General features: G+C 44.2%; 1 long non-coding RNA gene across 1 annotated transcript in view; it reads left to right on the forward strand.

Moving 5' to 3' along the window:
• Positions 1–27,952, forward strand: part of LOC142817984 (uncharacterized) — a 110,699-nt gene that overhangs the window by 72,279 nt on the left and 10,468 nt on the right. Inside the window, exon 3 of the long non-coding RNA XR_012895460.1 lies at positions 10,203–10,410. This is a non-coding gene — a long non-coding RNA (uncharacterized LOC142817984). The remainder of the gene's footprint in view (positions 1–10,202; positions 10,411–27,952) is intronic.

Below are 27,952 nucleotides of genomic sequence, written 5' to 3' on the forward strand. Positions count from 1 at the left end.
GTGCATGAAGATGGGCCACGTGAGAAGCGTATGCGAAAATAGGACGGTGTGTCTTCGTTGCGCGGAAGTTCATTCTGCGGATGACCGCGAAGCAACTACCCTCAAATGCTCGAATTGTCATGGGTTACATGCAGCTTCGTCAAAAGAAGCCCCCAAAATCCAAAGAGAAATAGCGGTATTGAAACAAATGGTCAGAGACAATTCGTCGCATCGAGAGGCTGCCAGGACCGTCCGAAAGAGGCGTCATCGTCGCCGCAGTTCATCAAAGAATGCCGCAGACGCTGCATCGAAAGCACCACTCCACCACCCTTCTCTTCCACCGCCCTTGTCTCCCAGACAGAAGGCGGCCAGCGCGGTCAACAAACCAACGAGCAGCACTGTTGCAGATGAATCAGTTTGGCCTTCATTGCCGAAATCACAGCCACATGCAAATCCCAAGCGCACATCGACAGTCACATCACTCTAGCCAGCCGCTGACAACCTGCCTGAGGAGGACACAGAAGTCATCAGAATGTTCCGAACACTGCTGGATGCCATGCGAAAGCTGTGCAGCAGCCTGAAGTCTCCACTCGCTCAGAGTGCACTACAAGTACTGGATGCTCTAAGTCCAGTATTTGCAAGTCTCCAGTAGCAACCATGGCTCGACCAATTTTCTCCTTCCGCAACGAGGTCCGACAAGCGTCGATAATGCAGTGGAACGCGAGAGGCCTGAGATCCCGCGTCTCTTCGTCCGTCAATATATATTCATGAATCGTATTCCTATGATAGTTATATGTGAACCAAACGTGCAACAACCTCCTTAACTATCAGGGTATGAATCTTTCGTTTCTTCATCGTGCGAGGAACGCAACAAAGTGGTTGTTAACATTCGCACAGATTTCACATATGTGCATCATGCAGTTCAACCGCACGATGACAATCAATATGTCTGCTTACGTGTTAAAAAGGAAAAAGTGTCATTCACACATATTGGTGTCTACATATCACCATCCGGACGATTTGAACAAGACCGACTACGAGACATACTGACAACAACCACGGGCCCGTGGGTTATAACTGGAGACTTCAACGCACATCACTTAATCTGGGGTAGTTCGACGACCAACGCTAAAGGAAGAAACCTCGTGTCATTCGCTTCCAAGCATCACCTACGTTTCTTAAATGATGGCAGTCCTACATACCTGCGGGGCCTTACGTACAGCAGTTGCCTCGATTTGACTCTGGTATCCAGAAACTTTCGGTCACAAGTGCACTGGTTTTCAGACATCGAAACGCATGGGAGTGACCACATTCCAACTTATATGCGAATAAGGGATCTTACTAACTCCTTTCCTAAGACCACAATACGAAGAATTGATTGGTCCAAATTTCAGCGACTCATGGAAAATACATGCCGTGAAGACCCTGACCAGAACTTGGAGGATGTAATCAAAGAGGCAATGACGGAAGCTTCCTGTCTCCTCCCGTTCACCGGCAAGCGTTCAGATTTCGACGTTGAACTGGAAAAACTGCGCGCGCTTCGCCGAAGGGCCGATAGAAGATACAGACGGACGAAAGCAATACGCGACTTGAGGCTGGCACGACACATACAGAAAAAAGTCCAACGACGTTTAGACAAACTTGATCAGGAACGCTGGAAATCATTCTGCGAATCATTGGATCCCCGAAAGCCGTTGTCACGCATCTGGAGCACTATTCGTGGCCTGCGCTCGATTCCCCAACAAAGACATCCTTTCATGGCTTTAGCCCTACATTCAGGCCACACCCAACTTGAAGTGGCAAATGAGTTTTGTACGCGAATTGCTGGTGCGTCCGCCTTGTCCGCTGGCACCATTAGGAGTGCGATCCCTGAACCCCGCATCTACGAAATGGACAATCTTTTCACTATAGAAGAACTTGACGCATGTTTGGCGGCTTCCCGACAATCATCTTCACCAGGACCCGATTGCATCACCTACGCCACTCTAGCCAACCTTCAACAGGAGGCAAGGGGACAGTTGTTAAGCTATTACAACCACTCATGGCTTGCAGGCAATGTTCCCCAGGATTGGAAGATACGTCGACTTGTGCCACTACTCAAAGCAGGAAAGTCACCATTCGACTTGACATCATTTCGCCCTGTTTCCCTCGCAAGTTTCGTAGGAAAAGTCATGGAAAGGATGATACTTACACGCCTAGAATGGTACCTCGAGCGCTACAACATATACCCAAACTGCATGACGGGTTTTCGGCGAGGTAGGTCATCTCTTGACAACGTGATTGATCTCACAACATTTATCCAGCAACAGAAGAGCCTCAAGCGCATACCAGTGACACTCTTCCTCGACGTCAAAGGGGCTTATGATAACGTAACACATAAAGCCATCCTAGACTCGTTGGAAGCTGTTGCAATCGGTGGTCGAATGTTCTAATGGATCCAGGATTATTTGACGAGAAGGTCCTTTTTTGTAAAAACCTCAGATGGACCTACCACCAATTGCTATACCTCCCGTGGCGTCCTTCAGGGCGCCGTATTAAGTCCCAGTTTATTTAACCTCGTGATGGTAGGACGTCGTGAAATTTTGCCAAGTACCATCCTCATATCCATATATGCTGACGATATTTGTCTAAGGACTTCGGCTGTAACTCGTTTACAAGTACGTGCAAAGTCCAGCAGGCTGCCACCTTGACATTTTATTTTTTTTATTTTTTTATTTAATATATACTGCGAACCACACTTCGGTCCAAGCAGAAGGGCATGGTGTAATGCAAAGAGAAATACAATACACGCAAAGCAAAAAAAAATAGTGCACAGTTGCTCAGTATCGCAAGTACTACATTCGATTGTCTGGTTCCAGTCTGAACTGGTGCGTGGAAAAAATGAAAATTTGAACGTGTCCGTTCTCGCGAAGTACGGAGTTAGTGCATTTGGTTGGCGATTTCTTGTCGGTCTTGTGTTTAATGGAGAAAGAAAAGGGGTTGGATCAAGGGAAAGTTTGCGATTATATAAAAGAGACAAAATCAAGGCGGGACTTCTTTCTACGATCCTGAAGGGAAGGAATATTATTAGCTAGCATTAGGTCTGTGGGGGAGTCCGTTCGCAGAAACTTAGAATAAACAAACCGAATGGCCTTCCGCTGAATCCTTTCAAGTTTTTTAACGTTTGGTTTAATTATGGGGGTCCCACACGATACTCGCATACTCCAGCTTCGGCCTAACGAAAGTGAAATAACTAAGAAGCTTTACGTTTGGAGGGGAATTTCTGAGCTTATATCTTAGAAAGCATAATTTCCGAAAGGCAGACGAGCAAATATTATCTATGTGCATGTTCCATGATAAGTTGTTTGTTAACGTGACGCCGAGGTACTTATAACTGTCAACCTGTGTGAGAGAAGGCGATCCTAATTTATACACGTGTTCACTGGGGTTTTTCTTTCTCGTTACACAGAGATATACACTTTTTCCAAATTTAATTCCATTCCCCATTCTACACACCACTCCCGCACGTTTTCAATGTTTTTCTCGAGTTCGTTTTGATCATTAGTACATGTGACTTCCCGAAACAAAACACAGTCGTCAGCGAACAATCGAATTTGAACAGTAGGGTCAACAACAGTTACTAAATCGTTAATATACAACAAAAAAAGCAATGGTCCCAAAACACTACCTTGTGGAACGTCAGAGGTGACAGGAAGACACCGAGATTCTTCGTTAATTTTTACAAGCTGTTGGCGGTTGGATAGGCAGGCTGCAAGCCAGGAAACAAAAATATCCGGAATGTGAATGTTTTTAAGTTTTGCTATTAATTTGTCATGTGGTACCTTGTCGAAAGGTTTTTTGAAATCTAAAAATATAGCATCAATTTGGCCGTTATTGTCAAGACACGCTGCTAACGAATGAATTATTGTCACCAATTGGGTTGCCGTGGAATAACCTTTTCTAAAACCATGTTGAAAATTTGTTAGTACGGCATTTTCGTCTAGAAATTCAAAAATCTGTTTGGAAATAATATTTTCAATGGTCTTGCAGCATTGAGACGTTAAAGATATCGGACGGTAATTTTGAAAGCTGGACCGGTCACCTTTTTTAAAAACGGGAACAATCAGAGCCATCCTCCAGTCACTCGGCAGCTTCCCAGCGGACAAAGAAGTACGAAATATTACTACAAGAAACTTAGCAAGTATTTCGGCATATCTGCGTAAAAAGGCGTTTGGAATCTGGTCAGCACCACATGAAGACTTGGTTTTCAAATTTAACAGCATAGATAGTACACCAGAGTAAGATACAAAGTCAGCGTCATAAATGCTAGGATCTGATAATAACAGTGCATACGTTTGCGCAGGAGAAAACACACTGTGAAAATAATAATTAAAATATTTAGCAATGATTCCAGGGTCAGAAACGAGGTCACCATCGATTTTCATTTCCCTTACAGGCTGCTTTTTGTCAGTAATGTAATGCCAAAACTTATCAGGATCATTTTTATGAAGTTTGGTAGGAGGGTTTGAAAGTAGTGGTCCTTTGAGAAACGCAATGTGTTTTGCAAAAAGTTTTTAATCTCACTGATAACGTCAGGCTGTGCCTTCTTCTTCTTTAATCTTTTAAGTTTGAGTTTCAAGTGAATAATTTTGCGTGTTATCCAGGGTGTACACTTGTGAATTTTTTTGCGCTTGCTCGGTATAAAGCTATCAAGGCAGTAATGACACATGTCCTTGAACCGGTCCCATAGGTTGCAAACGTCATCACCATCAAAATTAGCAAGACATATTTCTAGTTGGTCAAGTACAGATTTGTGATTAGCTAGTGAGTAATCTTTGAAGCGCCGTGTCGTCGACCTATCTTGGGAGCTTAACTTGAGAAGGGGTAAAGTAACGCATATTAAGTGGTGGTCAGATATCCCTGGCTCTATTGCAACAGAGTATCGGTCAAAATTGCGGCGAATAAATACAAGATCCAGAAGAGAACTACAAGGGCCCTGTACACGAATTGGTTTGTTCACAACTTGTATTAGGTTATGTGTAAGCATGATATCAAACACTATGTTTGTGTGTTTCAAAAATTCTGAACCAGCCATCAATTGTTTCCAGTCAATCTCTGGAAGGTTAAAGTCCCCAATCAGAAAAACTTTGCTGTTCACATATTTCGACATGTGCTCTCGAAGTCTAGTTAGATATTCCGATGGGGAATCAGGAGGCCTGTAAAGCGCGTAAAAAATGAAAGAGTACCCCCAGCAAAAAACCTTCATGCACAGGCATTCAAGTTCGTCGATATCAGGCAACAAAACGACCCGTGTATTGTTCTTCAAAAGAACAGCCACGCCCCGCCTCTGGAAGCCCTGTCTTTACGTAAGATATGATAGGATGCGGGAAAGACGCTGTCATCTGATGTGTTGCTTCGGAGCCAAGTTTCTGTCACTACGACAATGTGCGGGTCATTTTGAAGCAAAATAATTTCAAGCTGGTCAGTTTTATTTATTAGACTACGAGCATTCAGGTTCAGCAGGCGCAGTTGCTTTTCTTTAGTTGGGTTCGCATTACTGTTAGGGGTGTTCCTGGTTTTTCGGTTGATTGGCCTTTTGGAAGTATTTTTGATCATGATGCGTTGTTTAATGCCTGAGCCTGTTGCCTCGTCTGTGGACGATTTGGCTTTCGTTCGTCGTTTTTTCGTAGGAGTAGGCGTTCATCTTTTTCGGTATCCCAAGTGTAAACGTTGCTATTGATGAATAGTTTGTTGAAAACTAGCGACACTTTTCCTTTTTGTCGTGGTTCAGTTTCGAACTTGCCCACAGTTTACGTCTGACATCTCGCACTCTACGGGAGAAATCTTCACCAATGGAGAAATCTGAACCTTTTAGCTTAGATCTTTGCTTAAGAATTGAGATCTTGTCGTGTTCGTCTTGCAGCTTAAAAATAACTGGTCTAACTTTGTTTGGTGCAGGCCTACCTATTCGATGGATGCGCTCAATCCTAATTGGTTCAAGCTGCAATAAGTATTGAATTACTTCTTTGTTGACAACGTGTTCAAGTATATATGATAATGCTCATATCTCGGCAAGCAAGGTCTTTCCGTCTCACTGAAGAAATGTGCATTGGTTGCGTTTACTCGCAGAGCCATGACACAATACCCCGTTACCATCAATGGACAAAATATTCCATACCAGAAAAACCATCGCTTCCTAGGTGTGATTATTGACAGGGATCTTTCGTGGAGTGCCTACTGCAATTACCTGAAGAGAAGGCTAACTTCCATCGTCCATATAATGCGGTTCGTCTGCGGAAAATCCTGGGGCGCATCGATAAGGTCAATGATGCAACTATACAGGGCACTGTTTCTGGAATTTTTTCGCTACAGCTTGCCGTCACTGGCAAGTACGTGCAAGACGAACATCCGCACTCTCGAAAGTCTGCAAGGACAAGCACTACGCGTGTGCTTAGGATTGCCGCGATGCACCTCAACCTACGAAGCAATTATGATCGCAAGAGAGCATACAATTCGAGCATACATCACCACTGACAATTTGAGAGCCCACATAAGACACCTCTGCCGAGTTCCTGGTCACCATGTTGCAGTGTTGCCACTTCAAAGACCACACGCGATGTTTTCAAAGATTATTTCTGCCCGTAGAGAATGCCTTCCTTTTGGCTTCACTCCAGCAACAAGACCAGCGTCACCCCCGTGGTGCCTACAACAACCACAGGTGTGCCTCACTATTCCGGGAATAACGAACAAGAGCCATCATTCAACAGTGGTCCCACGACAGGTGACATTGTCGCTATTCAACGAAAAATACGGCCAGAGGACCCACATTTACACCGATGGGTTGGTCTCGGCTGACAGCTCCACAGGTGCTGTTGTCATCCCGGCGTACCAGGTCACTATAAAGTTCAAACTGTCGCATAGGACAACATCCACAGCAGCGGAGCTTGCCGCCTTACGTGCTGCTATACTTTATATCGCGGAAGCCCGACCTCAAAAATGGGCTGTGTTCTGCGACTCCGAGGCATCCCTTCAGAGCTTGCAATCAGCTTTACGACAGAGGGAGCATCAACAACTATTGAATGAAATAAGAGAAGTGATTCGCGAAGTTTTATCAAATGGACATGACTTGGTGTTTCAGTGGTTACCGAGACATTGTGGTATTGTCGGTAATGACCTTGCGGATAATGCTGCCCGATCCGCCCACGCGGACGCCCAGACAACTCAATTCCATTGTCGAGAACCAACGCTGCAAGGGGCCTTCACTCGTTCGCTAACACCATGTCGGAAACTTGGCTGAGTGACCCCAGTGCCAGGAACCGCCGCCTACACAAATTGGACCCATCGAGAAAGCTTAAAGTTCTATCGGACCTCTCCCACCAGGATGCAACTTTACTGTGCCGCCTGTGGTTAGGAGTAGCTTTTACAAAGGCGTACTCTTTTCGCCTAGGAATGGCGGATAGCTCCCGATGTGAATCGTGCGTCACTGACGAGACAATAGAACATCTACTGTGTTCATGTGAACGTTTTGCGAGCGAACGCAACTTGCTACGCGAAACGTTAGAGACAATAGACAGTAGACCTTTTTCCGAAGAGAAGATACTTGGCTCATGGCTCTATGCGTTGTTGGCCAGCAAAGCGACGCGGGCATTGCTATGTTTTCTAAAGACGACCGGACTACGCGACCGCTTATAAGCGTGCAATGGACAAGGTCACACCTACACACACTTTGCCCTTCACTTCTCTCTCTCTCTTCTCCTTTAATCCCCTTACTCCTTCCCCCAGTGCAGGGTAGCAAACCGGACGTGCGTCTGGTTGACCTCCCTGCCTTTCATTTCTTCCCTTCCTCCTCCTTGGTTCGACAGCAGTACACTGGTTGTCTCGGTCGTGGTTCACTTTTACAAATCTATGCTGGAATATGAGAACTGTACTTAATATTCAAAAGAGTGAGCAAATGTCGGTCACATAGCTTTCCTGCTGACTTCTGCACGTGACTACTGACTTCTGCACTCTATGTTCATCATCAAATTACGCAACCACTAATCAAACATAAACCTATCAATTTTCAATTTTAATCTTTCTCTGTCTCGCTGCCTTTGCTTTGTTCTTTTTTGTCATGCTTTCCTAAAATCATCAGTGCAACCTGTTTCGTAGAACACGAGCTTATGTTTCAGTAAGCCGTCGCGCATGCACTAGTACTTTTTATTTAGTGCATGACACAATGTTATACCTTGAAAACTGATAAACGGAAAGTTGTTTGTACTCTTTTATTGAAATCAAAAGAGTAACACTGCACACTGAATATCCCAGTGTTTGCCCGAATGCCGGGAGCTGTATGATATCTTGAACAAAGTGTGCCGTAATGCACTGGAAAATGTTTCCGTCTCAGACTATCTTGTAGAAAACAACCCTCACAAGACAGCGGGACGACACGGCGATGCACATATGCCACGGCATGCAGGCCACGATGAACGTGATGCCGGTGCCGGGCGCCGAGCTGCGGTGCGGTGGCCGGGGAGGGGGTATTTTTTTTCTTTTGCCGTGCTCGCGCTGGTCCCTAAACGGTTCTGCGTAAGTTTATGCCGGCTCCTGGCGCCAGGCTGGCCTGACCTAAACGGCGGCTCTTCCTTTTTTCCTTTTTTTCCATCTTGCGCATGTTCTTATCAGCTATAAGCATTACATCTGCGCCGCGTGGCTGTCATGGGTATTTTTTATTGCTGGGCTCCCTAAAGACAGGATTTTAGTCAGTACGCAGGAGCGCGCGCCTATATGCCATTCGTTATCCGGCACCTGAATGATGATGTACTTCTGTAATCTCTGTGGTTGGATATATATATCTCAGATAACCTGCCAATATCGATACCCATATTTACACAGATAAGAATATCCAAATCCAAGGAGACCACTGGGGGCGCTGGGACGTGCCAAACGGCTGAAAATTTGATATAGCGCTCCACCCTATAGTCCTACATAATGGCGCGGAGTTTTTTCAAGGCATTGGGGTTTAGGAACAGTCAAGGCAAGATAGACTTTAAGCGGGTACAAATAACAAGGAGGAGGGTAACAGATTGCTGGCTACAAGGCGCGAATGAAATTCGATTTTTAAACACATAGTGGTAGTACTTGACTTTATAGCTAGGTCGCGTGAGGCACCACCCGATTTATAGGGCACAGCCTGATACATATCCATCCATCCATCCTTCCATCCATCCATCCATCCATCCATCCATCCATCCATCCATCCATCCATCCATCCATCCATCCATCCATCCATCCATCCATCCATTCATCCACACATCTATCCATCCATCAAGCTATAAAATAAGCTCGCTTATGGCTTTCTATCTCATGGTCATGGAGTCATGCAGTTACGATTGAAGACACGACGGCTCGCAGCGCGGCAACGTAGTCCAAATTTTCGGGTTGGCAGAGTGACTGCAGCAAGGAAACGCAGGCAAGCGGATCCCGTCTTGCGGACTCGCGAGCGTGCAGCGAAACGGCAGCGCCGGCAAGTCGATCCGGAGCTGCCGTAGCTCGATCCTCCGGAGCTTCGCCCACTCGTTATCATTGACCTCGTCGATATGGTGTGATGTTTTGACTCTTCTTGAACACCTTGCCTCATGAGGAACTCATCAGGAGACTGGGCTTCATTTATTTACATAATTATCAAACTAGTGTTAAGAGAACTGTTAATTACTTCACTTTGTCAACGTTTCTTACATAAAATGTAGGCAACTAACTAGTGTAATACGTGAAAATGTAAATCGCTTCCCGGGTATCTTATAATAACAGTTTCTGTCATAAACATTGTTTTGTTTTATTTATTTATTTATTTATTCACTTTTCTCTTTTGTATAATGACCAGCGTGGCTACTGTTACTATCACTGATAGTACTGCCAGTAAAACTATTACTGCCATAACTAAAGGACGACATTGACGGTGCAGGCTTGACTATGGCAGCTTGGCTAGAATAACTCCAGGTGCTCGCTCCATGAAAAATGCTCGATCGACACGGCTTGCTCGTGCTGCACTCTTGATACAGCAATACCTTATAAACCTAGAAAAAAAAGCAGAGAAAAATGGAACGCATGGACCCATTCAATTTTATTCGACGTTTCCAGACGCTGAGTGTGATGCACAACAAACTTGCACGGTGCTTTTAAGGACCTTTTTGTCTTGAATTGCTTGACTCTGTTTTTCGGAGGTGGCTGCCATGTGTTGTGTTTTTATACTCTTTCTTTTTCAGGGTCTCTTCCTTGCATCTAAGAAGTCTGCCCATTGAGGCGCGTGTTTACATCGCTCGGAGCACAAATGGCTGCACGGCAGACAGAAGCGAATTGCTTTATCTGGTGGAGATTTCGGTTTCCTTTCATGTTCGCCAGAGCGAATTTCTTTCTGCTGAATCCGTTAGAAGCGTGGTAGAGAGCGCGCGACAAGAAACTACGTTGCTCTTGGTAAGTACGTCTTTGAAACTTGCAACAGGAATTGCGGAAAAGCATCTGCTCAGTGCTATTCTATTTTTTTAAATACCTTTAGCCTAACAGTAATCTTTTATTCAGCATAGAAAGTATACAAACTAAGACACGGACTGGCACATACACTGATGAAAGCAGCATAAACCAGGCACCGCAGCACACAAACTTTTTTTCGGGACACACACACACGCATTAACGCACACGCACGCACGCGTGCACAGGCATCAGCTTTTTACTGTGATGTGACGATTGGCAGTAGTTTGAGCCGATTTTGTACATGAATATCAAAGTCATGAGACTGCCGTCCCCCTCCCCTTGCGTATGCTTGTGAAAAGAGTAAGTAAAACTAAACGCTGTCAAATAGACCAAACGACAGGTAGAGTGACTGTTTGGTGCCACGGCCTCTCGTCGCACCATTGAATGGAGTAGGTTTCGAAAACGCATCATTGCGATGACCAGCCTGATCGGAAAAGACATCGTTATTCGTTAATATCTGTTCAAAGTATATCGCGTAGTCCTCATCGGGGCGAAGTGCGTTTCACAGGTCAAGAACAGTTCCGCTTACAATGAGAAATGAGATGCAAGCGCCGCCTGTTTTTGTACATTCATTACCTATTGGTTTCGCTTACTTTGCTGAGCGAGTAATTTCTCACTGTACACTCTAAATACGGTTACCTATATTGTAACTTTTGGGCGTTAGTAACTTATGAAATAAAGGTTACAAAAGAGTTTATTTTCATGTTTTCGTTATTTTGCGGTGCTTAAAAGTTACAAAACCCACATTTCGAGCAATGCATACGTTACCAGCGCGGAAAGCGCAGTGTAACCTGTCCGTAGTAACCCATGAACAACGCTGTAACTTATGTGTACACAGCCTCACGGTGTCCCTCGCCAAAAAAAGAAAGGGTAAAAGCATGGTGAAAGTATACCGCAGCGGCAAGCGCGGGTTCTCCTCCGCTTGGCGGTCGGCTGCATTCGGCGCCATTAAGTCTGGACCGCGGGAAGGCGCCGCTACGACACGCGCAGCGCATATGCATCACGTGCATAGCATGCAGCGTGCAGCGCCGAATCGCCCGCGCAGCACGCGTGAGGCACGCCATTTTTTGGTGGCGCTAGCAAACTTTGTTTCCAATTCGCTTCCTTGGGATTGTGCGCGTTGCGTGAAACCGGTGATGCCACTGAGCAGCAAAGACATGTGGGGTGTGCTGCGTGGCAGCTGCAACGAAACTTCTTGTGATTGTCGGCGTTACGTCGTTTTTTGTTCACCGGACGACTCCACAGCAAACGCCATTCGTTGCGACTACTGCAACCACTTCCCAACGGCTCATGGCCGAATAACTGAATTGGGTAAATGGTTTTTGTTTCATATACACTTTGACGGCATGTGAGGTCTTCCTGATTTTTATACTTGTCAAATCGGAACCTTTCTCAGAAGGTAAGAGCGGCCTCATTTGTGGCTTTTGTTGTTAGAGTGCTTGTCTTAGCTGTATATATATATATATATATATATATATATATATATATATATATATATATATATATATATATATATATATAAGAGTTTTAGTCAGTTTATCATTGCGCATGACGGACCTATTGCTCGCGACACAGTGTAGAGAGATATTTTTGTCGATTTATCTGTTAGCTGTGTTCCTTTTTATAGCAGAGTACCAGCGCAGCTGCGTCACGTTGTCATGTGCTATCTTTGAAAAGTAGTGTGAATATCCTTCTCCAAATAAATATCTCCTTTTCATGTGTGCTCGTGCGCAGCGGTGATTACGGGTTTTCGTGCAGTCAGAAATGCGCAAGCTTCCAGTGCATGGCTGCGGCATCAATATTTTAAACCAGAGTTCTAGAACTCTGTGCGTGCTTCCTGTACTTGTGAAGTGAGTTCTGCGCCGTAAGCTTTTGACGAAACGCTTGGGGGCACGAGTGAATATACTTATTGTGTGGTGCCACAGAATTATGCTTTATGCAACACATAAACGAAACAGGTTATCCGAAGGTTCAGCGCACCATATTGTGCAGACGGCGTCGATAGCGTGACAGAATTTTACGTTTTGTTACAACAAGATTCTGTTTCTTATTTCATTGTGTATTCTAAGTAGGTGGTACAGAACAAGGCAGTGGAGTTGGTAAAGTGCCTACGCGGACTGCGCAGCCTGAGCACTCGAAAGGTTAGTGGGCGCAGCACACGCGGATTTTTCTTTCTGTCGGACGTGGCGGTTCTGTGGGTGCTCGGCTGCCTACACGAAGGTCGCGGGTGCGACCCCGGCCACGGCTGTCGCATCGGTGGAAGCGAAATGGTAGAAGCCCGTGTACGTTGTCAGTGCATGTTAGAAAACACCGGGTGGTCAAAATATCCGTAGCCCTTCACTGCGGTGTCCATAGTAATCATATCTGGTTTTGGGACGTAAAACTTTAGATATGATGATTATTAGATTGTTCGTTTGTCCGAAAAAAGTTCCTATTTTGCTGCTCCTCCCTCTTCCTATGGCTTGTTTTTGTATGCTTTTGCAAGTTCACGAATGCGCACGCTTCGTTTTACGGCACCGGAGTTTATTTGACTAGATTTCTCGAAATCTCTGCGCATCTCGCTCCTTGCGCATTGAGTTATGTGTCACAACCTTTCAGAGGCCTTTAAGAGGCTTGTTTTTGTGCGCTGTTTTGCTGGTTGTTTATTATATTGTATACAAGTCACATTGCAGCATATATGAGAGTTGCATTTTGAGTCCTTGAGAAAGCACGAAGGACATTTTAATAAAGGACGTTATGAAAGTAACCTATGTCTCTTCGTTGGCTGTATACCTTTAGAAAGGTTACATTTCGAAAGAAAAGGATGTAGCCTATATAAACAAGATTTAACCTTCAATTTTGTAACCATTAAAAAGGTTACAAATGTAAAGGTTACATTTATGTAACTTTTAGGCTATAGGTGCACGAAAATGTGAAAAAGTTCACCTTTGCATAGTTTACCACATTTAGGGTGTATACATGCTTAAGACTGATGCCTATAAGAATAATGCTTATGTTAAGTTATATATGTCAAGTAGCCCTGAGGAGGTGATCACTTTTATTGAACTTTTTTCTTTTACTGTGCGCATCCAAGCAAGATTGCGATACGCAATGAGTACTTTTTTGTAAGTGATGCTGCAATTTGGAAACACGATTTCACACGCGTTACTTTTTCCTTTTTCGGCAGACTTTCTCACAACCTTGGTTGAAATTTTCGTTGCACTGTGACTTTTGATAACAATGAAGTACTTCAATTTTTGAAAAATGTTTGTTCATCTCAATCGAAAATGCACGTGGGGGCACACTATACCTACTCATATATATATATATATATATATATATATATATATATATATATATATATATATATATATATATATATATATATTTATATATTTATATATATATATATATATATATATATATATATATATATATATATATATATAACCTTTAAGAGGAAGGCACACAGTAAATAAAAATTTTTACACCCAGAAGGGTGTAAATGAGCTTGTCCCGTGGACGACACCTTAAGGGTGTTAATTCAGCACCTTCCAAAAAGGGTGCTTTTTCATGCACCCTTAAAATAGGGTGTACATGTAAAAAACTGTGGGGTGTTACAAAAACACCCTTAAGGAATGGTGCCTTCGATGTCCTTGACTTTTTAGCACCCTCTGAGGAGGGTGCAAAAAGGGTGCACAAGGGTGTTGAGTGCCCATAGCAGGGGTGCCAGTATTCTTTTAGACTACACTAATAGATATCAGCATGCACTGATTACACACTACTTGAAGAAAGTGGTCCTGATTATCAATGGTGCGCCACGTGTCAAGCTCCTTTCATTGCGTGTGGGCAAAAATATACACACGTACAATCGTGTATGAACTTGTGCTGGATCTATATATACTTCACAGTATATGCATACTGCGCGTTACAGAAAACGAAGCCTCGCTGCCCTAGCATACTGCATTTATTTATTAGGCAAATAAAACTTATAAACTTTTCTTCTGCCACACAACTTTTTCACTAGATGTGTAACATGTTCACATATACGTACACTACACATGCAACACCTCAAATGTTTATTATATTTTTTCAGTTTCACTTTATTGACAATTATTCGCAACATACAATTTCACTGGTTTCAGTTTAGTATACTCCTTCAAGTACATAGAGACTACAAATGAAATACACGCTAATATATCCCTATAATTCTTTCAAGTATCTACAATCCCAGTGGTTTCCAGCTTAATACTCCTTCATGTACACAATTGGTTAGTAGGAATGAAATACAGGCAAATATATACTTATAATTCTTTCAAATTTATACAATCACCATGATTTCACTATATACGCCTTCATGTACACAATCGTTCCCAAGAAGTGATGCACAAAAATATATATACGGATAGTGTTTTCAAATGTATACAATCACAGTGGTTTAAGCTTTGTAGTCCTGAATGTATAATAATTGGTTATGAGAAATGATGTACATGCAAACATATACGGGTTTTCGCAATTGTAACTTTAGCGAATACTTAAAAAACCAATACAATGATCAGAAACAGAATAAGCTAAAAACGAACACAAAACGGATTCAGGACACACAAAAAACAAAAGAGGTAATGCATAATTATGGCTAATGACACAGCTGGGTCACTTTATGCCAAATGTCCCAGCCATTTTGGCAACCATCTCAAATGTATTCGAAAACCTCGTGCTGCATTGAAAATAGTGAACTTCTGGAATATTTAGGAGAGGAAAAATATTTGGTCACATGGCTACCTTCTGAACTTCCTGGAATGCCGTCTAGGTGTTCTATGTGAAAAAGTTTATTTTAAAAGCACCGCTCCTTCTTTCAATACGAAACTCGGTCTACGTGTTACGTAACAAGACCTTAATTTGGGCGAGTTGTTTCATCGTGGTTGTGTGCTAGTCACAGCGCGACAACTTCAGAAAGAGACAGAAAGAACAGGAAAGAGCACCGACTGTCAGCTGAATTTATTGAATGTGCTAAGAGCGCTTTTGCACGGAGTACAAGAACCGTGTTCATGCGCGATGACACGTGTGAGCACTACAAAATAATCCTAACTGTGAAAAGAATACTCCCTCTCGGAAAGGATAAGTGAACGTGTAGTGATGCACTGATCATTGGTTTACCTGATAAAAAATACTTCTACAAACGTTAAATTGGCATTAGATAAACCTATTCTCGTGACGAATGGCGCAAGATTGACTATTCCTGTTGCTGTTCAGTACACACACTTTTGAAAGCTTGCAAGGGGTGGAGAACAACATGTTAATATCATATCTCCTGGCTAATTTTTTAATTGTGAGACACGTGATCTGGTATAACATGCAAAGGTTTTGGTCACTGTTTTTTGTAGGTCCTGTGTTCTTTAACTTTACTTTCTGCAGGAGGGTTTTGCAAACGGGTGGGATGATTCTGTTGGGTTATCTAGCATCTTTTAGTCTTTTAATCTAATTTTTAAGCCTGACCTTACCCTTGTGCTGAGTGGACTTCTGAAGGGTAGCCTGAACACATGTGGTATCAATTCCTCTTTCTACTAATTTTGAATGCCCACTATCAAAAGGCAGAACATTCTTAGCACTCCTGGGCTGATAGCAGCAGCTAATACCCCAACAGCATCATCACACTTGTTTGCGAAACCCTCCTGCAGAAAGTAAAGTTAAAGGAAACAGGACCAAAATAAAAAGAGAATGACCAATAACCTTTGCATGTTACACGGTACTACGTACTTAAGGTGTCTCACAATTTTAGGAAAAGAGCCAGCAGATATGACATTGTTGTTTTCCACCTCATGCAAGCTTTCAAAAGTGCATGTACTTACAGCAACAGGAATAGTCAATCTTGCACCATTCGTCACTAGAATAGGTTTACTGAATGCCAATTTAATGTGTATGAGATACCGCTAACTTGTGGAAAAGTAAACATAGGACAAACTGGGCAATGCTTCAATGATCAAGCGAGACAGCATGCTTTAAATGTTAAGAAGGGCTATAGTATTCTCATGGCCGAACACCGTAAAGAATGTAAGTGTAGTCCTAGGTTTCATAAAACACGGTTTTTGAAAAAGAAAGCAAGCAGGACAAATGAGAGATTATAGAACTCTTTATCAGGAAGGCCAAGAATCAATGCATCAGTACACCTTCACTTATCTTTTCCGAAAAAGAGTATTCTTTTCTCGATTAAAATTATTTTGTCATAGTCACACATGTGTTGTTACAGATGAGCCCTGTTATTGTGCTCAGTATAAAAACGCTCGTAGCACCTTCAATAAAATTCAGTTGACAGCGCTCTTTCCTGTCCTTTTTGCGATTAGATTTTTATTATAGAAAGAATTTCATTTTCTTACAATTTAGGTATAATGATGAGTTTTTATTGTATCACAAGATGGAGCAAATTATATCTCAATACGTGCAAAAATCACGATTTTGTGAAATTCGTGATATTTTCTCGTATATTTCAGCAGCTTGAGAGGTCTAAAGATATTTTTTCCTCAAAATATACCTTCGGTGGAGTTCACTGCTCAGATATTCATACAAAGTGCAATATTGCAATGCAAACATAACACATTTTGGCTTTATTCTTGGAAGCGAATGTGGCAAAAATTGCACTAATATTATTGAGCTTCAAGTACCTTACAGAAGCACATTTACTTAACAGGTAGACCGAATTTGCTTTAGAAATAATGAGCGATAGTTTTGAAACAAAATTTTCCACAAACAGCACACAGACGGCAATATGCCAGGAAGATATAAGCCAGCCACATGAACAAAACTTTTTTTCTCGCTGAAATATTCTGGCAGTTCACTGTTTTCAACGCAATAAGTCAGCACATTTTTTTTTTCAAATACATTTCAGATGGTTGCCAAAGTGGCTGGGACGTTTGGCATGGAATGGTCCAGCTATGATTAGGCAAAATCACTTACAAAAATAACAATATTTGTTCATCTACCATGACCACACTAGAAAAAGTTGTTCAGGCATTGTGACACTAAAATTTTCAGCGTCGTACTGGCTGAACAACTTTGATAAACTCCAAACTCACGCCGAGAAAAAGCCGCTCAATCACGGTGGTTGTTAAAAGCCTTGCGGCCGTAGACAATGTTGAAAATTAAAAAAATCAACTCATCAGTGCTGTCACTCCTTCTTTGTCATTACTGACACGGAAGATTTTTCGGTCATCCTCGTGGAGGTTCAGGAACTAGGCTTGCTCTAGGCTGGGGCCGGGGTAGACTACGCAGGACGTCAGCGGCACCCTCTCATTTTGTAATAAGAGCAAATATGACTTCTCATAAAAGGATGTCCTTGCTGTTCTGGCAGCACCATATATGAAGAATGTGTAGTGTGTATCCTTTGAAATGGCGTGTACTTGACATTACACTGAACTCGAAGCATACAACCCATACAATCCAATAATTTCGTATAATAAAGATAAGAGTTTTCCAGCATACAGCAAATTCCCGAATCGAGGTGACGTGTAAGACTACAGCTCAAAAATGGCACTTACGAAAGCCTGAACTCACCAATGAATCAAATTTCTTCTAGGGTAGTGAGCCAGTGTGAAAAACAATTCTTAAAGTACAACGTTCAGAACATGTAGCTTTAATCATAACGCACAAGAAACTTACCTCTTCATGTACAAAAAGTGAAGGCATCTCTGCTTTCTCTTTTACATGACAAACAAATGATCTTGGGCGTGGCACTAGCGAAGAGGTCTGCAAAAAAGAAGTAAAAGATTTACTGACTTTAATCACGCCTCTAACAATCTGAGGAATTGTGACAATTCAGCAATCAGTGCAATTCTGACTGCCTCTATAAGGGCATCAAAAATGAACAATTTTCTAGTTCTTTCTACCCTCACAAGAAGCTCCGTCAATGACATCTAATCTAAATTTGACGCTGTGCTTCCTATTTGCCTGCTTTCTAGACGTAGGGCTGCGAACATGTATTTTGTGCACCTAATCTAGTACAGAAACTTGTCAACTATAATTCAATCATCTTAATTATTTGTAATTTCATAAAAGATGTGATAGCTCGTCCAGTTTTTAAAGAGTTGCGGGCCTGCAATAGGCACTGCCTAGCACGTATGAAACTATTTCTTTTTTAAGAAAAATTCTTCAAAGCTTGCTTTTAGATTAAGCGTCTGGCATATTTCAACAACCAAGCCCATCCTCTGATGGCAATCAGGTGCACGCTATTAGCGATTATTGACCACGGGATTTACAAGCGTAACCCGTGCCTAAATACTCAGTTAAACACAATCAAGCAAGCAGGAGCGCTCGAACGACACAAACGCGCGCGGACGCCGTCTACGTTGCAGCAGCCATGGCTTGTGCTAGAGCTACCACACATAGCTCCCACAGTCACGTATACTCTCCCGATTCTGTTATAACGCCGAACATTATCGCAGATGAAAGCAAAGTTACGAAAACAGCAAACAGAAACGAGGGAAAACAACGCACGGCGATGGCCACAACAACGCGCCTTTGGAAGTCTACTAGATCTTTCCCTGTTGCTGGTGGCACGTGTCCTAAATATTTTAAAAGACCGACGCGCCCGTGCTGAGAGCATCGCGGCATATCAGCACCTCAAACTATACCGTCTTTAAACTAAAAAATGCCATTTCGTACGGTGCGCCTCTGTACATAAATTTTTCTTTTTCTTTCTTTTGTTACGCTTACACCTACAGAAGCACGCTGCACATTTGATGATTTTGATTGATATGTGGAGTTTAACGTCCCTAAACCACCATATGATTATGAGAGACGCCGTAGTGGAGGGCTCCGGAAATTTCGACCACCTGGGGTTCTTTAACGTGCACCCAAATCTGAGCACACGGGCCTACATTTCCGCCTCGATCGGAAATGCAGCCGCCACAGCCGGGATTCGAACCCGCGACCTGCGGGTCAGCAGCCGAGTACCTTAGCCACTAGACCACCGCGCGGGGTCACTGCACATTTGAGTATTAATAGAAATGTTATTACGATGTAGCATAAAGCGCATCTTGAAGCAATATTAATCACTTTGAGCAGTGTAGAGACAATGTGCGATCAGCAACGAATCGCGTTCTTGTAAAGTGATCACATCACTCACTGTATGAGTGATGCAGGCACTTACACAACATCGCGCATAGCAGTGTGAACTCGTTAAGTCACACGTTTAATCGGGCATCTGCCACAGGCCCGCGAACGCATGCTGTTGTAAATGGCTGGCAGCCTACTTCGGCAGTGCTGCTGCAGGCGCCCAGCTAGCGCTGTATGATTACTTCCTACGAAAACAGTACACTCACCGTTAACAGGCCCACGTTGTCCGTGTCCGCCGCTCCATGAATATTCCTTAATCCGAGCGTCACTTCGAACAAGGTGTCATGCGTGACCACCATTGAAGATGCGCCTGTTCGCTAGACCTCACACAGCGACCAAGACCCCAGACCAATGCAACGCATTTGAAAGGAGGATGAGACAGAGAGGGCAACGTTGAGAGAGAGAAGGAGGAGCCACTGGCAGCGGCGCCGCAGCTGTCGACGCAGGTGTTCGGTGACGCAACTGTTCGCTTATCTACACCGCCGTTGTGGGGGCAACGCAGGCCGGGGTGAGCGGGGGGGGGGGGAGCGGGAAACCCGCCAAGACGGCGCCAAAAGGCAAACGCTATGGCACATATTGCGGATGGAGGTTCAACGCGGAAGGCAATCGAATTGCGCTTCAAGAATGACTCCTTGTAAATGGCAACTCTCCTTCCAGCCAGCCGCACAGCGACGCAGGTTATTTACCAGCCTTGGGTTCTTTGAGTATATTGACGAAATGCGATTGCAGTGGGCGAAAAATAGTGAAGCAAAACTTGTGGAAAACACAGTGCACCATGGAATGGCCAGAAACAATAATTATTTCGTCCTCGGTGGCATTAGCGGGATAGCATCGCTACACCTTTTTCCAGAGGAATTTCTTTTCGCATTGTCTGTGTCTGGCAATTCCGCGAATGGTGCCGCAAACACTGAATGCGTAGTCGAAGCTGGAACAAATTAATCCACAGTCGCGGATGTTTAGAAGGCTTGTCACGCACCACGAAACGTGCCGTGGTTGTTATAACAAACTTTTTGCTGACCACATGATCAGCACATAATTCTATATGGTTGCCCAATGAGCTAGCTAAGCACCTGTAGCAAAGGCAGGGCACGTTCTTGTTAAACGTTGTTAATATAAACGATGGTTGTGCATAAGTGCAGTGATAGCTTTCCGTGTGAATTGGTCATAACCCACGTTTTTGAGCGTAGAAGCGCCTCAGCGGACATAATCAGCTACCACAGCAAGTTCGTAAGCAACGATGAGGTACGAAAATGTGCAGCTGTTTTCCATGTACTGAATAGTCCGTGTACAGTGCGTTGACCACCTCCATACCTTAAGCCACCTCCCATATAGACTCCCAGTCTGAACAGGTGTGGGACCTTAAACACTAAGAAGCAGTGCCCCCCCCCCGCACACACACACACGAAATTCGAGGGCGCAGAGGCTGATACACACGCATACTTATTCACAGGCGCACACACATACACATATACACACATACGGCCACACACACACGCGACCGTAAACGCACGCATTCATGTGTGTACACATGTGCACAGGCACGCTTAACACAAGCATAGACTCGCACATACACGCGCACGCACACATGCATGGGTGTACACACAATCGCGCTTACACGTGAACACATGCGCAGGCTCACGCTTACACACCCATACTCGGGCGAACATTATGTTCCTGTATATAATCCATAGCAAACATGTAGCTTATAACCAACGCTAAAGTGAGCTTTCGTAATGTGGATTGCAGTTAATTGCCATTATAGATGAAACGCGATTTGCTTCTGCTGGCATTCTGCTGTATTCGGAGAGCACCTTCACACATGCTAAGTCTAGGCCGTCATTTAACGCAAGGTCCACATATTCGTGCAGTAGCTACGCTGCTCGGCCGCCAATCCGAAGGTCGTGGGTTCGATGCCGGCCGTGGCAGTCGAATATAGACGGAGGTGAAAAGGTAGAAGCCTGTGCACTGTGCGATATCAGCGCCAAATAAAGAACACCAAATGGTCAAAATCTCTGGGGCTTTCCACTACGACGACCCTCATAATCATATCGAGGTTTTTGAGAGTAAAATCCCGAATATTATAATTATGTGTTCTTCTAATGCTGCATATCTCATCTGATGAATCGTCCCCTACACCCTTCTCAGGCACAAAAGCACCCTTAGAGCCTATTTTAGGGTGCTATCGAGGCAAGCAACGAAACAAAGGGGTGCTTTTTTTTCAATCGACCATTTATGGGTGTTGAAGGGTGTTGCAAAAGGTGCTTTCGCGTAAAAGCACCCTTTTACACCCTTTTGGGAGTAAACATTTTATATATAACAGCTGTATCTTGCCGGTACTTAGCCACGGAGCAGAAACCTGGAGACTTACAAAGAGGGTTCAGCTTAAATTGAGGACGACGCAGCGAGCAACGAAAAGAAAAATGGTAGGTGTAACCTTAAGAGACAAGAAGAGAGCAGAGTGGATTAGGGAACAAACGGGGGTTAAGGATGTCATAGCTGAAATCAAGAAGAAGAAATGGACATGGGCCAGGCATGTAGCGCGTAGACAGGATAACCGCTGGTCGTTAAGGGTAACTAACTGCATTCTCAGAGAAGGGAAGTGGGTTAGGGGAAGACAGAAGGTTAGGTGGGCAGATGAGATTAAGAATTTTGCGGGTATAAATTGGCAGCAGCAAGCACAGGACCGGGTTAACTGGCGGAACATGGGAGAGGCCTTTGTCCTGTGGTGGACGTAGTCAGGCTGATGATATATATATATATATATATATATATATATATTTATATATATATATATCTATATATATATATATATATATATATATATATATATATATATATATATATATATATATATATATATATATATATATATATATATATATATATATATATATATATAGTGGGAGTAATAATTCAATGGGCCAGTTAGTCTTCGTGAAGGTATGGGATATGGCACAACGGGAGCGTTGTCAACAAGGATAAATATATTTATTTCCCAACAGTTTCGGGAGGGGACCTCCCTTCATCAGGGGATGAGTTATACTGACATGAACTTCCTTGCTGCAGCGTCCCTCTCGCCTTGAAAGACGTTTGCGAGAGTGAGAGGGAACTGGAAGAAGGAAAAAAAAAAGAGAGAAAAAAGACGAAAAAAGAAAGAAAAGAAAGAAAGTAAAAAAAGTAAAAAACAGGAAGAACCACTGTCAACGCTGAAAACGAAGCCAACTGTCCGTCTACATCCACCTACGGTTCATATCACGTGCTGTTCAGTTCTTGGCGTGTGTCGGGCCACCCAAGATTGTCGCCGCGGTGCCGGGAGGGTCCGGGACGGCGTGCCTAAAGAAAGGGGTTTCCCCGTAATTGGTCGTTTGGTCGTTCGGCGGGCGGCGGGCGGTGTGTGTAAAGGAAAGGTTTCTCGTTAATGGGTCGGTCGGCTATTTACCTTTAATCTTCGTCCGTTTCCCTTCAACGGTCATGAAGTGGTAGGCGAACGTAAACACTTTGTATGTGCATGTGAAAAAAAAAAAAGAAGAGGACAGTGTACACGTACGAGTCAGTCAGAAAAAAGCATGGTCTCCAGCTATCAATCTTTGTCACCAATTTTCTCCTGGCTTACCTCTCGGAGGCAGTTGAGTTTTCCGGGGTCCTCATTGATACCGGCTACTAATGTACGAAATTTGAAAATAAAATATGCCTCACGCTGTTCGCGCTCGCGTCTGTTTGAAAAACCGGACTGCAAAAGAGTTACGCTAATATTTTTAAAACTGTGGTTTGGCAGGCGCAGATGTCTAGATAAAGGTAGCTTCGGCAGTGAAGTGGCGTGGTACCGGTGATTATTGAACCGCAGCCGAAATGGCGTGTCTGTTTGGCCGATATATTCTTGTCCGCAGATGTTGCAATGTAGCATGTATATTACGTTACTGGAGTCACAATTAAGGCTTTCAGTTATGCAGAATTTGAAATCCGAGAAGTTCGCTTTGGATTCACGTGTTGTGAGCATCTGTGGGCATACCTTGCATCGAGATTTTCCGCAGGGATGGCACCCTGATTGAATTTTGGGGGTGTTTGTTTTTGCCCTGACAAGAATGTCCTTCAGATTTTTATCCCGGCGGTACACCACGTGAGGTGGCTTCGCGAAAATAGAAGTTAGTCGTTCGCTTTGCCTGATTATGTTGAAATGGCGGGAAAGTATGTTGTTGATTCGTGGCGCTGATGAGGAGTAAGTTAGTACAAGGTTCGTTTGGGAAGTCGTTTTAGGTACTTTGTTTGGTCCCTTAATTATATCATTCCTGTTCAGGTGTCGAGCACGTAGTATGGTATCGTCAATAATGTCTTCCGGATAATTTTGTTTCAATAAGGAATGCTTTAGGTGTTCCGCGTGTCTGTAAAATTCCCGCATATCGGTGCATATTCTTCGGTACCGGTAGGCCTGAGAATATGGAATACCCGTTTTGCAATGCTTTGGGTGGCTGCTGTTGAAATGTAGGTACATTTGACGGTCTGTAGGCTTTTTGTAAAGGTTTGTTGACAAGCGGTCATTTTCGACCGTGACAGTAACGTCCAAAAAGTTAATGCTAGTTTTGGAAATTTTGTGCGTGAATTTTATTGACGGGTGGCATTTGTTAAAATCCTCTATGAAGCGGAAAAGACTTCCCTCATCATGGTTCCATATCATAAAAATATCGTCTAAGTATCTTCTGTAGTAGAAAGGTTTCAAGGTGCGTCCCTCAATGAATGGGATTTCAAGTGAAGCCATAAAGGTGCTCGCGAAGTTTGGGGCCATTTTCGTGCCCATTGCAGTGCCACTGACCTGAAGGAAATGCTTGCCGTTGAACTCAAAATGGTTATAATTTAGTACAAGTTCAAGAAGTGTAAACAGTACCTCGCCACTTACACTAGTTGATGAGTCAGATTTTACATATTCAGAAACCATAGCCGCTATTCCGTCATGGTGGGGTATGTTGGTGTACAGTGAGCAGACGTCCATGGTCACCAGAAAACTGCCGCCTGGGATGTCGAGACTTGAAGTTTCGCAGATGAAGTGGTTTGTGTCCTTTAGGTAATAGGGAAAATTTGGGGGGATGTTTTTTATTAAGGAATTGATGAATTCTGATATATTTTCTGTTGATGTGCTGTTACTGGATACTATCGGACGTCCCGGATTACCTGCCTTGTGTATTTTGGGGAGTAAATAGAATCGACCGGGAACAGAGTGGGCCGGTAACATTGCTTTTAACATTTTGCCGGTAATTTTCTCGTCCCGGCGGAGATTGTTTAGGGTTACTTTTATCTCCCTTTCAAATTCGGGAGTCGGGTCCGTTGGAAGTTCTTTGTAGAATTTTGTGTCTGATAGCTGTCGTTCCCCTTCCTTTAAGTAGTCCGACGTATTTAGAATTACTATGCAGCCTCCTTTATCAGCCGGTTTGATAGTAATTCCAGTGTTTTTTCGTAGTTCATCGAGTGCCCTTCGTTCTGACTTTGATATGTTGTTTCGAAATGGCCGATTTTTTCCATACGCTCTGATGATATCTTTTTGAACTGCTGATATATACATATCGAGGTGTTTGTCCCTCTGCTCACCCGGACACCATGATCTGTCACCACCAATCACTCTATTCTCGTTCGTACAGTCCTTGCGATCATGAAAGTATTCACGGAGGCGGAGATTACGCGCAAAGTTATCGAGGTCTTGGTACAGTTCAAATTCATTGAATTTACCGGATGATGGACAAAAGGTCAAGCCTCTCGACAAAAGTTGAAGCTGAGCGGGTGTGAGTGTTGTGTTTGACAGATTGAGTACATTTTCCTCATAAGTTTTCGGCTGCTCTTGGCTATCACGTGGCACGGGAGTGTCAGCGTCATATTCGAGAGTAAGGATGTTTTGATTAGGATTGCACTGTGGTTCTGAGTTCCCATTTCTCTCCTCAAAGTTAGGTTGAGGTACGGGTGGTCCCTGGTGTTCTTGTACGGCCTCATTCCTATTTTCCTGTTGCAGAGCAGTGGAGCTACTGCAATCCCGCTTGAATTTTCTATCTTTTACTACTGAAATTTCGCCTCTCTTCTTTAGTTCATATCTTTCCAGTTCTCTTGCCTCATGCTCTCCGAGATTAGATACCAATTTCTGCGTGGCCTCTGTGACACTGTGTTCGGCGGCCTTACACTCACAATGGTCCGCAATGACCCGAGTCAGTTGCAAGGACGCTTCTAGTAATATTTTTTCCCACTTCCCCCTTTCTGCTTCACTTAGTGTAGACATTGAGGGGTTGCAGGCTAGGCGGAGACCCTTAGGTGCAATTTCGTGAGATAGATATTTGTTTAGTTGTTCTGCGTGTTTTTCGTATTGCACCCGCTTTTCAATGATTTTTCTAATCGATAGAAATGAGTGGGACCATGCGTGTTTAAGACTGCCCGTACCTTTTGTTTCCCCGTGTCATTTGGAAGCCGCCGCCTTGGTCTTCGCCGCATTCGTCCGCCTGGTGTTGTAAGGCCTCGCTGGTGGGAGTGGCGACGTCGTCACTGCTGGGACCCTGGATGGCTCTTTGTGTCCCTCGGCTCCCTGTTGTTGAGTGGGTTTGGCACTGGAGTTTGCCGTGCAAGCCGTTGCCGCCGATCTCTGACTCACTGGTGGGACCCGCTGGCTCGCTGGCCTCGCTGGTGGTAGTGGAGACATCGTCACTGCTGGTGCCCTGGATGGCTCTGTGTGTCGCTCGGCTTCTTGTTGTTGAGGGGGCTTGGCACTGGAGTTGTCCGTGCAAGCGATTGCCGCCGATCTCCATGCCGCCGACGTCCATCGCAGCTGCACCCTCGTGTGCTGTGCCAGTAGCGCGACCCCCTCGAAGCTTGCATGTAAGCCGTCAGCAGCCAGGAAGCGGCGCAGCGGGAGTGTTGAGAAACCATGTTCGACGTAATAGACGCCTGCTCCCAACAACCCGTAGTGGCAGAGACGGCGGGCCTCTCTGCTGAATCGCTGTACCTCCATATTAAACCGATTCATTGATCGCCAGTTCGAGTCCCGCCGTCGGCGATTGGGTGCGCGAGGTAGTGGCAGACTAAGATGCAGTGTCTTGATGTTCGGGCGCATCTGCCTCATTCGCTTCAATGCCTCCCTCAACGAATCCAGTGATCTTGAAGAGCTCGTCTTCAGGATGTCCGTGGTGCCCACATGCAGAAACAACGTGTCCACCCGGTGAGGTAGGTACTCAAGTAGCGCCGGGATGTCCGAAAACATAGCACCACCATAGGAGATGAAGCACGGCGTCGACGAGTCGTTCGGGCTGAAGTGCGTGTGGACGTACCGCATGATTGAGTCCCCGATGACGGCACACTTCGTAGGGTAATTTGGATATCTCCGCGACAAACGCTCCGTTGATGATGTACTGGCAGCCATGGTTCAGGTCAGTGGGAGTAATAATTCAATGGGCCAGTTAGTCTTCGTGAAGGTATGGGATATGGCACAACGGGAGCGTTGTCAACAAGGATAAATATATTTATTTCCCAACAGTTTCGGGAGGGGACCTCCCTTCATCAGGGGATGAGTTATACTGACATGAACTTCCTTGCTGCCGCGTCCCTCTCGCCTTGAAAGACGTTTGCGAGAGTGAGAGGGAACTGGAAGAAGGAAAAAAAAGAGAGAAAAAAGACGAAAAAAGAAAGAAAAGAAAGAAAGTAAAAAAAGTAAAAAACAGGAAGAACCACTGTCAACGCTGAAAACGAAGCCAACTGTCCGTCTACATCCACCTACGGTTCATATCACGTGCTGTTCAGTTCTTGGCGTGTGTCGGGCCACCCAAGATTGTCGCCGCGGTGCCGGGAGGGTCCGGGACGGCGTGCCTAAAGAAAGGGGTTTCCCCGTAATTGGTCGTTTGGTCGTTCGGCGGGCGGCGGGTGGTGTGTGTAAAGGAAAGGTTTCTCGTTAATGGGTCGGTCGGCTATTTACCTTTAATCTTCGTCCGTTTCCCTTCAACGGTCATGAAGTGGTAGGCGAACGTAAACACTTTGTATGTGCATGTGAAAAAAAAAAGAAGAGGACAGTGTACACGTACGAGTCAGTCAGAAAAAAGCATGGTCTCCAGCTATCAATCTTTGTCACCAATTTTCTCCTGGCTTACCTCTCGGAGGCAGTTGAGTTTTCCGGGGTCCTCATTGATACCGGCTACTAATGTACGAAATTTGAAAATAAAATATGCCTCACGCTGTTCGCGCTCGCGTCTGTTTGAAAAACCGGACTGCAAAAGAGTTACGCTAATATTTTTAAAACTGTGGTTTGGCAGGCGCAGATGTCTAGATAAAGGTAGCTTCGGCAGTGAAGTGGCGTGGTACCGGTGATTATTGAACCGCAGCCGAAATGGCGTGTCTGTTTGGCCGATATATTCTTGTCCGCAGATGTTGCAATGTAGCATGT

The sequence above is a fragment of the Rhipicephalus microplus genome, chromosome 5 (assembly GCF_043290135.1).
Source record: "Rhipicephalus microplus isolate Deutch F79 chromosome 5, USDA_Rmic, whole genome shotgun sequence".
Lineage (NCBI taxonomy): Eukaryota > Metazoa > Arthropoda > Arachnida > Ixodida > Ixodidae > Rhipicephalus > Rhipicephalus microplus.